Raw genomic sequence first — 9,088 nt, 5'->3', positions numbered from 1 at the left:
AAGTCTTCTGGAAGTACCGCATTTACACAAAGACAATGTGTCTACAAAAATAAAGCGAGTTTGATTCCATGTGAAAACCAAAGCTTTCCATTATCACGGCGTCGCCTTCTGTGGCTTCAGCATCATTTAAGAGGCAGTAAAGATACGCGCGCGCGACAAATTTAAGTGCGGCAAAACCGCCTATGCAGTGCCACTGTGCCTCCACATCTTGCCGCTGCTTCCCAATGCTTCGCGCTGCCGTGCTACAAACGCACGTCCTTTTCATCCCCTTTTTATTCCTCACTGCGCTTTTACTGGCTTTCCTTTCTGAGCGAGCCGCGCCGCCTTCTTTCTACGTTCAGAGCCAGCTTTACTTTCTCCGTGCGCGTGGCGCGCTTTGCCTCACGGCCTCAAAGTTGGCTTCTCCTTACGTTTTTGAGCTTTGTGGTGAAGCCACCTCAACGAACGCATTCGGTACCTATTTGTCTCGAGATCCCAGGCTTCGCACGTGCCACGATGTCATCATTCCGCGGGAGCTACATTACTACGGCTAGACGCTCTTTACTATAGCGCTTTCTTCGCAAAAAATATTTACTACAACGAAAAAAATATAGTCATCTATGGAAGGTGAAGTGGGACCACAGCTTCACTTTACTATACCCGAGTTTTCACTATAACTGAGTTTACTATAGCAGGGTTCTACTGTATTTGGAAACAATACTTTCGAATAGCTCAAGAGCATACCACAACTCGAATTCTCTCCTCCAAAAGTATTCACTCGCTCACCAAGACCACGGGCGGCTCTACTGCCCATGACAACTTGGCTCCCCAACTGTCACAAACAGCATTGCTGGTGGCAGAGCAGGCTAGTGTGGAGGCTGCCAGAAATGCTTTTGCAGCTGCAAGAACTAAAATGTGAACTAAGCTTGTTGACTTGAGCTACATGCAGCGTACACATACTGCACTGGCAAATATGAGTTTGTTATTGTTGCTATAATTTGATCGGATGTAGGTGCTTGAACTGAGGCATTGGAACTAACGCTCTCAATGTATTTCAGACATTTAACTGCATTCCATTTTCTTCCCTCTAAAGCGTCACTTTCAAGGTATGTGCTTTGCGATCAAGGTTTGAACTAACGGGAAGTAAATGCTGCTATCTCACTGTTTCTGTCCTAAAAACTTGAGCTGTTGGATGTTTGCAAAAAGCACAAGTAAGCCTAATGTAGCAAAGCAGAAGTTTGGGCAAGTTGGTGGATATTCATGATGAATAATAGCATGAACTAATGGGACACGCAAGAGAAAGTGGGTGCTTGTGATGTATTCTTCCTCTTCTGTGTCCCATTAGTTTGCATGTTTTTTCATCATGAAAAAGTGTAATGTAGACTGCCAGCACTCACCTACCAGTCAGAAACGCGGATGGCCAACAAAAGGGGCTGAAAAACTGAGGTGAGTATAGCAAGAAACAAAAGAAAAAATAGACACGTGCACTGTTAGAGGACAGAAAGAAAGTAGCATGTATTAGGGGAGAAAAAATAACTGCAACTGTAGTACAAAAAGCATAAAGCTGTTGTTTAGTTCGTTAATGCATCGAAGTGGACAACCGGTTAACAGGAATGTAATTGGAGATTTGTGGGAGAAGCTTCTGTTCTGCAGTAGACTTCACTCAGATCTCAGTTTTATGCTGAAATACCTTCAGCAAAGGGCTTTAGTATAAAAACTGTTTTCGGTAGTTAGCATTATATTGTGAATTTACAGATAAAAATTGCCTCGACATTCTCTTTGACATGGCATTAACAGACTGCAGCACTGTGGGAGTCCATGACAAAACTCAAAAAAATGCCGGGCTCAGCTCAAATGCAAAATGGCCTTCTCGTAAATATTTTGTATTAAATGCTAAGGACACTGTGAGTATCTTAACATTTGTATTGGCAGGCTGCTTTTTTATTCATTACATTACATTTTATGTGTTGTTCATTAATAAGCCAGGTAGTCAGAGTTCCTTTCTTCTTTTTTTTTTTGTCATTTTCAAATAGAAACGTGAAGATGGGAAAGTGCAGCCTGAACAGGGTCATACACAGAAGCAATTTTTGATTCATTTCATCATCAAGATGCAATTCTTAAGCAGTGTGCAGAAAAGGGGCAACATACGACCCGCCGCGGTGGTTCAGTGTTTAGGGCGCTCATCTACTGAGCCGAAGTACTCGGGTTCGAACCCGACCGTTGCGGCTGCATTTCAGTAGAGGTGAAATGCAAAAGGCATCCATGTGCTGTGCAGTGTCAGTGCACGTTAAAGATCCCCAGGTGGTCGAAACTATTCGGAGACCTCCACAATGGCACCTCTTTTTTCCTTTCTTCTCTCAGTCCCTCCTTTGTTTGTTTGTTGGGGTTTAACGTCCCAAAGCGACTGAGGCTATAAGAGACGCCGTAGTGAAGGGCTCCGGAAATTTTGACCACCTGGGGTTCGTTAACGTGCACTGACATCGCACAGCACACGGGCCTCTAGAATTTCGCCTTCAAGAAATTCAGCTGCCGCAGCCGGGATCGAACCCGCGTCTCTCGGGTCAGCAGCCGAGCGCCGTAACCACTGAGCCACCGCGGCAGGGCAGTCCCTCCTTTATACTTCCCTACAAGAGATGTGAGACAGTTACTGCATCACTTCCTTTCCTTAAAACCAATTTTCAATTTTTTACAGACAATGTGTCGTACTGTGGCTAATGAATGGCTCAAAAAAAGTGTTTTTTTGCAGCTCAGTATACTAGAAACTCTAGATGCCGCGCTTTTTTTTTTAATTTTGGTGTGAATTTTAAAGTGAAGCCCACAGATGAATTATTTAAATATCGCCGTATTTTTTCTAAATTATTTAGCCCAAAACGGGGTCCGGCCCATACGCAGGTACGACCCTTACACAAGATTATATGCTAAGTATACAGCATGGAAAAGTTATTCAGTGCAGGAAACGTGCGCTAGACACCTAACTGCTCACAGGTCTGCGAGAAGAAAAACCTTAGTTCATTTTTCTGGTGGTCTGCAGGCTTGTGCCCGTGTACGAAAAGACCAGAAATATTTTTGAAGGAACAGTCACGAAACTAGGTCATAGTGTCTTGGACATTTATTTAGTAGTTGTTTATGCCTCAGGCATAGCTCTTGCAAACAACTACAAAAAAATATCGGAGCTGGACACAAGCACCGACACACTACTTGAAAAAATTTACTTTGAAAATAACTGCATAAAAAAAATTGCCTAGCTAGAGATAACTTGCAAACATTCTAAAAATGATATACACACAGCCAATCAGCTAGGTTATGAGGATTTTAGAGTATTAAGAGCAACACACGCACTGGGAAAGTTGAGATAGTTGCACGTGTGTTTGAGGGCTGTGTGTCATATTTTAAACACCAAACTTTTTGTTGCATGTTTTCTTTCAAATGATGCATAAGACATCAGTCAACATTAATCACCATGAAATTTGCCTATGCCCAGTAATTAAAGTGAGTTTTCTGTTGTGTAGTTTAGTTGCAGCATACAATCGCTGCTTCGTCATCTTCTTAATTCGCTCAAACTTTCATGCCAGCATTCTCCGAAAGCTGGAATGAATGAACAAAAAGCTGTTAATCACTTCTTTTTGTTTGTCTCATTGGCCACAAACTGACTTGTAACATATGGCCATGCACCAGTTGGCTGCTAAAACTGAATCTGAAGACCAGTATCATGTTTACAAAAGGCCGCCGCTGTGGCTCGGTGGTTATGGTGCTCAGCTGCTGGCCCGAAAGACGCGGGTTCGATCCCAGTCGCGGCAGTTGAATTTCTTTGGGGGGAAATTCTAGAGGCCCGTGTACTGTGCGATGTCAGTGCACGTTAAAGAACCCCAGGTGGTCGAAATTTCCGGAGCCCTCCACTACGGGGTCTCTCATAGCCTTAGTCGCTTTGGGACATTAAACCCTAATAAACCAAACCATGTTTACAAATATAGGGCACGCTCGTGAACTTCGGAGTGACCAGGGTTATTGTCTGCACCACTGTCTGATATGATGCGCGGTTCGCTTACGTCGTATGAAAACTGGCTTCTATGTAGAGCTGTTCAGGCAGTCCAGTTTGAACAGTTGCATTTGTGAACAAGTGTAGTGCATGCGGAAGCTTGTCGGGCTGTATGAGAACCTTGCACTGCTCGGAGAAACACCCAGCTGAGTGAGTACCTGAATGTTGCAGGGTATGTCTAGCATTCCAACACGCATTTATCGTAACGTGTTAAAAACATATCAGCTTCAAAACTGTGTTGCGTAGTTTTTAATGCTCCACATAAAAGTACTCTCCAACAAAATCTCCATAAGTGCACCATGAAATGAGAAACTAATTTTGCAAAAATTTGTTTACATTTGTTTCTATGGGCCGTGCTCCTGGGAGCTCAGTACCCCCATGCTGGGCTATAGGCACGGCATGCTTACATTTTGGCGTTTTGAAAATATGTTACTTTTGAATTAAATGATGTTCTGCACTTACACGTTCTGTTTTTCAATGTACTCGGCTTTTGTTAATGAAAGGACAAACTCATAAGCGTATACTGCGAAATCAGGAAAGCACTTACTTTTGTTTACGTGGATTCCTATGGGCTGTACTGCCACCGGTCCCACTTATGGTCCCTGCACTCTAAATCCACTACTGACGGATTTCCGTGCCGAACAGTGCTGCTGTGAACCTCAGCCATGAACGATCCTTCAGTTCCAGGCAACGGATCGACATGACAAAGCCTCTCGCCTCCCAAGAAATTGGTGGGGATGATGGAGTTTTTATTATAAAAATAAAGAAAGGGAGAAGATAAAAGTTGTTTGCCAGTCCCGGAAACTGAAAGTTTAGCCCGAGAGAAACTGCCATATATGTGAGAGAGGCGTGGCGAATTTTACTGCGGTTGCTACAGCTCTGTTGTTTTCCTATTAAAGCGGCTCTGAAACGTCTGCTGAAGAGAGTACATACACTCGCTCAATCACTACATCCTGTCATCATGAACATCAGAGCCAAATAATACACTTCTACACGCATCAGGGAATCCACAATCGCGCACGAAAGTTGGTGGGCTCTTTCCAGTGACTTCTTCATGCTCGCGCAGTTATGTGCTTCAGTGTTTTCAACGTCAGTGCCAATTTATACCACTGTACGCTGGCGGCCTATGCTTGGTGCGTTCCTGCAGCAGTGTTGTCAAGGCCAACGCGTATTATCCACGCCAACACATGCAGCGCACATATCAGTGTCACTACCGCCACATAGCTCAAAGCGTGAATATTAGTCTGATAGCATTGTTATTTGAAGAAGGTAATGTGCAATGCAGAGTGCGAGAGTATGTTGCAATTTAGCACGATGCATGTTCGGCTGCGGCGATAGCATATATAGTGCTCTCACTGGCCAGGGAAGTTGATCTGTTTCCGCTGTCGCTGGTTCAAACCCCAGTCACAGATATTTATTTGATTTATTTTTATTTATTTCACTTGGTGCAAACACAAACACCGCCAGATCTTGCTCAGAGTTTACCTGTTGGAATAGTGCTTTTGGACTAAAATTGCTGTAGGATATTCTTGAAGCGGCGTCTTTTACGTGACAGCGAATACAGCTCGTTCGGTCGAAAAGCCGTCCGCATAGTCGGCATCGCATGTCAGAAATAATTGGGGGCTGTGTAAAAAGATTGTATCGCGCCAAGCATTTGCTGCAGATTGTTCCGAATGGTATGATATGAGTCAGCATTTCGTGCAGCATAAACTCACTTCTTAAGTTAAGAGCCTAGCTCGCGGCAGGGATTCGAACCGGCGACGTATAATCAGGGGCTGCGTAAAAAAGATTTATCATGGTAGTTTGTGGTTCTAGTGATTGATGATTGATTGGTGTGTGATAGGTGATGACAAGTTAATTAAATTATCGTAATTAAGTTTTCAGCACCAGGCAGCATTAAAACCAATGCATCCATTGATTGAAAAATTCCGGAAAAAAAACCTAATCCTCAAGATGTCAGTTTAAACCCACCCCGCACCCCCATCGCCCCAATTTTTCTAATTATCCTAATTCGAAAATTCGGCGGATGGTTTGAGAAATCTTATTTTTGAAGAAAGGAAATGGCGCATAATTGTCTCACATCTCGTTGGACACCCCAACTGCGCCATAAGAGAAAGGGAGGAAGGTGGGAGTAAAATAAGGGAGAAAGAGGTGCCCTAGTGGAGGGAATAATTTCGACCACTATGTGGTTCATTCACGTGCGCTGACATCGCACAGCACACAGGCGCCTTTGCGTTTCTCCTCCATAGAAACGCAGCCGCCGCGGCTGGGTTCGAACCCAGGATCTCCGCTCAGTCGCCGAGTGCCCTTACCATTGAACCACCGCACCGGGTCCGAGCACCGTCTAAGGAACGCGCTCGCTGCCGACAGTCAGGGACAAAAGTCTCCGGACCACGTGTTCCTCAAACGAAGCTTATAACTCTACTATCAGACAGCGGCTGGAGACCGTACTTGTGGAGATGGAAGAACAAAAATTTAACTTTTACCTCCACAAGTGTGGTCTCCAGCCGCCGACTAATAGCAGAGCTATCGGCTTCGTTAGAGGTACACGTGGTCCAGAGACTTTTGTCCCCGACTGTACGTGCATGGCGGCGATCCGGTGTTCGAAAAATGGCGCCATGCGGTTAGGTGGCGATATCTCCCGAGATTTACAGAACTGCATTCAAAGTTTCAAGAAGGAGATGGGCAGTTACAAAAGAAATGAAACAACCAACCCCTTTATTTATTGGGCACGGTGGCACCAACCCTCTATATATCTATCCAATTGTCTGTCTGTCTGTTCTCCACGGCCGAAAAACGAGATGGCGCCACCAGTGCAATCGCTGAGATATGCTTATTTTGTTTCGTCGTCGCCGCAGACGATGCAAATATCCGACTTCTGCAGCGAAATCTACATTGTGCACGAACTTGCGATTTCGCTGTGGTGGTGCTCCAAGGAGGCACAGAGACGGACCTTGAGCCGTTGCCTAGCAACCGCCGCAGTTGGAGGACGCCGCGCGCTCGCCGCGCTATCTGGTATGGCGTCACACCCACGTGGTCACACCACGCGCCTCGCCGCGGAGCCGCCGTTTGGTATGACGTCACACCGCTTGCCTCTGGCAGTGCCCCGGGCGCTGAGGACAATATTAAAAGTAGAGCAGCCTGGGAGGCCCTTCTACGAAGCGGTCCCCGCCGACCAGGCACGAGCTGTCCGCCTGGCGGCTGAAGCCGCGAAGAGCCAATGTATCTTCGCCAGTCTTTAGTCGCGGCGGTCCCGGCCCCCGTCCCCTAGGCCTGCGTGCCTGGACGGGGAGTAGGAGGCCTCCTACATCGGTGGAAATAAAAGTTATCAATCAATCAATCGCTTCGCCAGCTGTGTCCCATGCCTGTTAAGCCCGGTAGGTTGCGAAAGCAAACGAGGCATTGGTCGAAATACCTTATATATACACATCCACACGTAATCTTCTCTCAGCGAGAGGAAGGGAAGGAGAGAGAGAGCAGCAGCGGCGTGGTTACCCTGGGACTGCGGCGACGAGCCGAGCTGGTCTCCAGTTTTCTCTCCGCCGGCGTCGCCGTCAAGCCTCGTCCGATCATCCAGTCGGTGTAGCTAGCCGAGAAAGCGTACTGCAGAGGAGGCGAGCTAAACGAGCCGCTGAAACCGAGGAGCAACGAGAAGCTAGACTTGCGAACAGTTAAAACCTCACCAAATTTTTTTCGTTCCGCACGTGATCTAAAGGTCAACTACACGTTACAGACGTCGTTAAGCTGTTGAAACCGAAAAAAAAAAAACGTCAAGACGAAACTGAATTATTTGGTGGCATGTGCAAACTAATGTTAACGCATCATTTGAAACAAGAAAACACGCAAGCAAACATTTGGTGCCTTAAGGCACCAAGCACACAGAACTGGTGTATCCTTTTCCATCCTCTGCTCTCGCGATAGCATTATTTGCCAGCCATGATTACAAGACGCCAGTGATATATCCCCAGAACTTCCTCAGCGAACGCGTTTGCCGTAAGGAGCATGCGCCCTACATGAGGCCGTTCTGAACCGATTCTACAGCAAGTACTAATCCGGCCTAGTGTGACATGATTAGTATGTCTTTAGGACTTTCTGAGGTATACTCCACAGGTCACTATTGGAGAGCTTTCAGGACAATGAAATGTGGGCGCCAGTCGCTGCAATGAGAAAACCATTCCCTCTTCCTTCTTGTTGCAACTCTGAATTCAGACCATAGCGACCTGCACATTGTCGATTCTGCAGACACCCCAGAAAAGCCATCCCGACAGCAACCTCAATACTGCTCAGGCAGCCGCGTCTACAACTGCTACATCGCAAATTACATTTCAGGCCAGCCCATACCTTAAGCTAAAAATAGGGAAAAATTTTTTGTCGCAGTCTTTTCTTTGGAATAATGCGCTAAACTGCTGAACATGGACCACCAGGTCACAACCCAACTTCATGCTAACTCCACGCATTAATACCGAAGACTGCGAAAACCAGGCACCACCATAACATCAACGAACAGTCCTTCCAGGACTGTTCATATACAGAACAGCGAACCATGACAACGAACTGCCAGTCTATGGCTGCTTTCAGATGCACAGAATTGAGTGCCTCAAGGCTGCACTAGCTAAATAAACCTCTGTATTCGAAAGCAGTCAGTTCTGCTCCCTTTAGCATTCCTTCCATACACACTGGATTTGGAATGAAGGTGGCTGCCTAATTATCACAGAACAAGCACCTTTGCAGTACTCAGTGTCTGCAAAACCGTTATCAGTACTAAATTTAACGCTTCTGCAGCTGACAATCTACAGGGTACCATGCATTAGTGTTCATCATCAACCTGACTACGCCCACTACAGAGCAACGGACTCTCCCAAGTCTCTCCAATTAACCTTGTCCTCTGCCAGCTGCAGCCACCATATCCCCGCTAACTTCTTAATCTCATCCACCCACCTGAATTTTCTGCTGCCCCTGCTACGCTTGCATTCTCTTGGAAGGACATTACAGAGGTACTGAAAAGTTGCTGCTGCTGCAACATTTATAATTGTGCTGAATATACTTAGCAGTAGGAACCATTCCCTTTCCAAG

The sequence above is a fragment of the Amblyomma mixtum genome, chromosome 1 (assembly GCF_055824585.1).
Source record: "Amblyomma mixtum isolate Tamu chromosome 1, ASM5582458v1, whole genome shotgun sequence".
In the NCBI taxonomy this organism is placed as follows: domain Eukaryota; kingdom Metazoa; phylum Arthropoda; class Arachnida; order Ixodida; family Ixodidae; genus Amblyomma; species Amblyomma mixtum.
Note: the sequence above shows the minus strand (reverse complement) of the source record.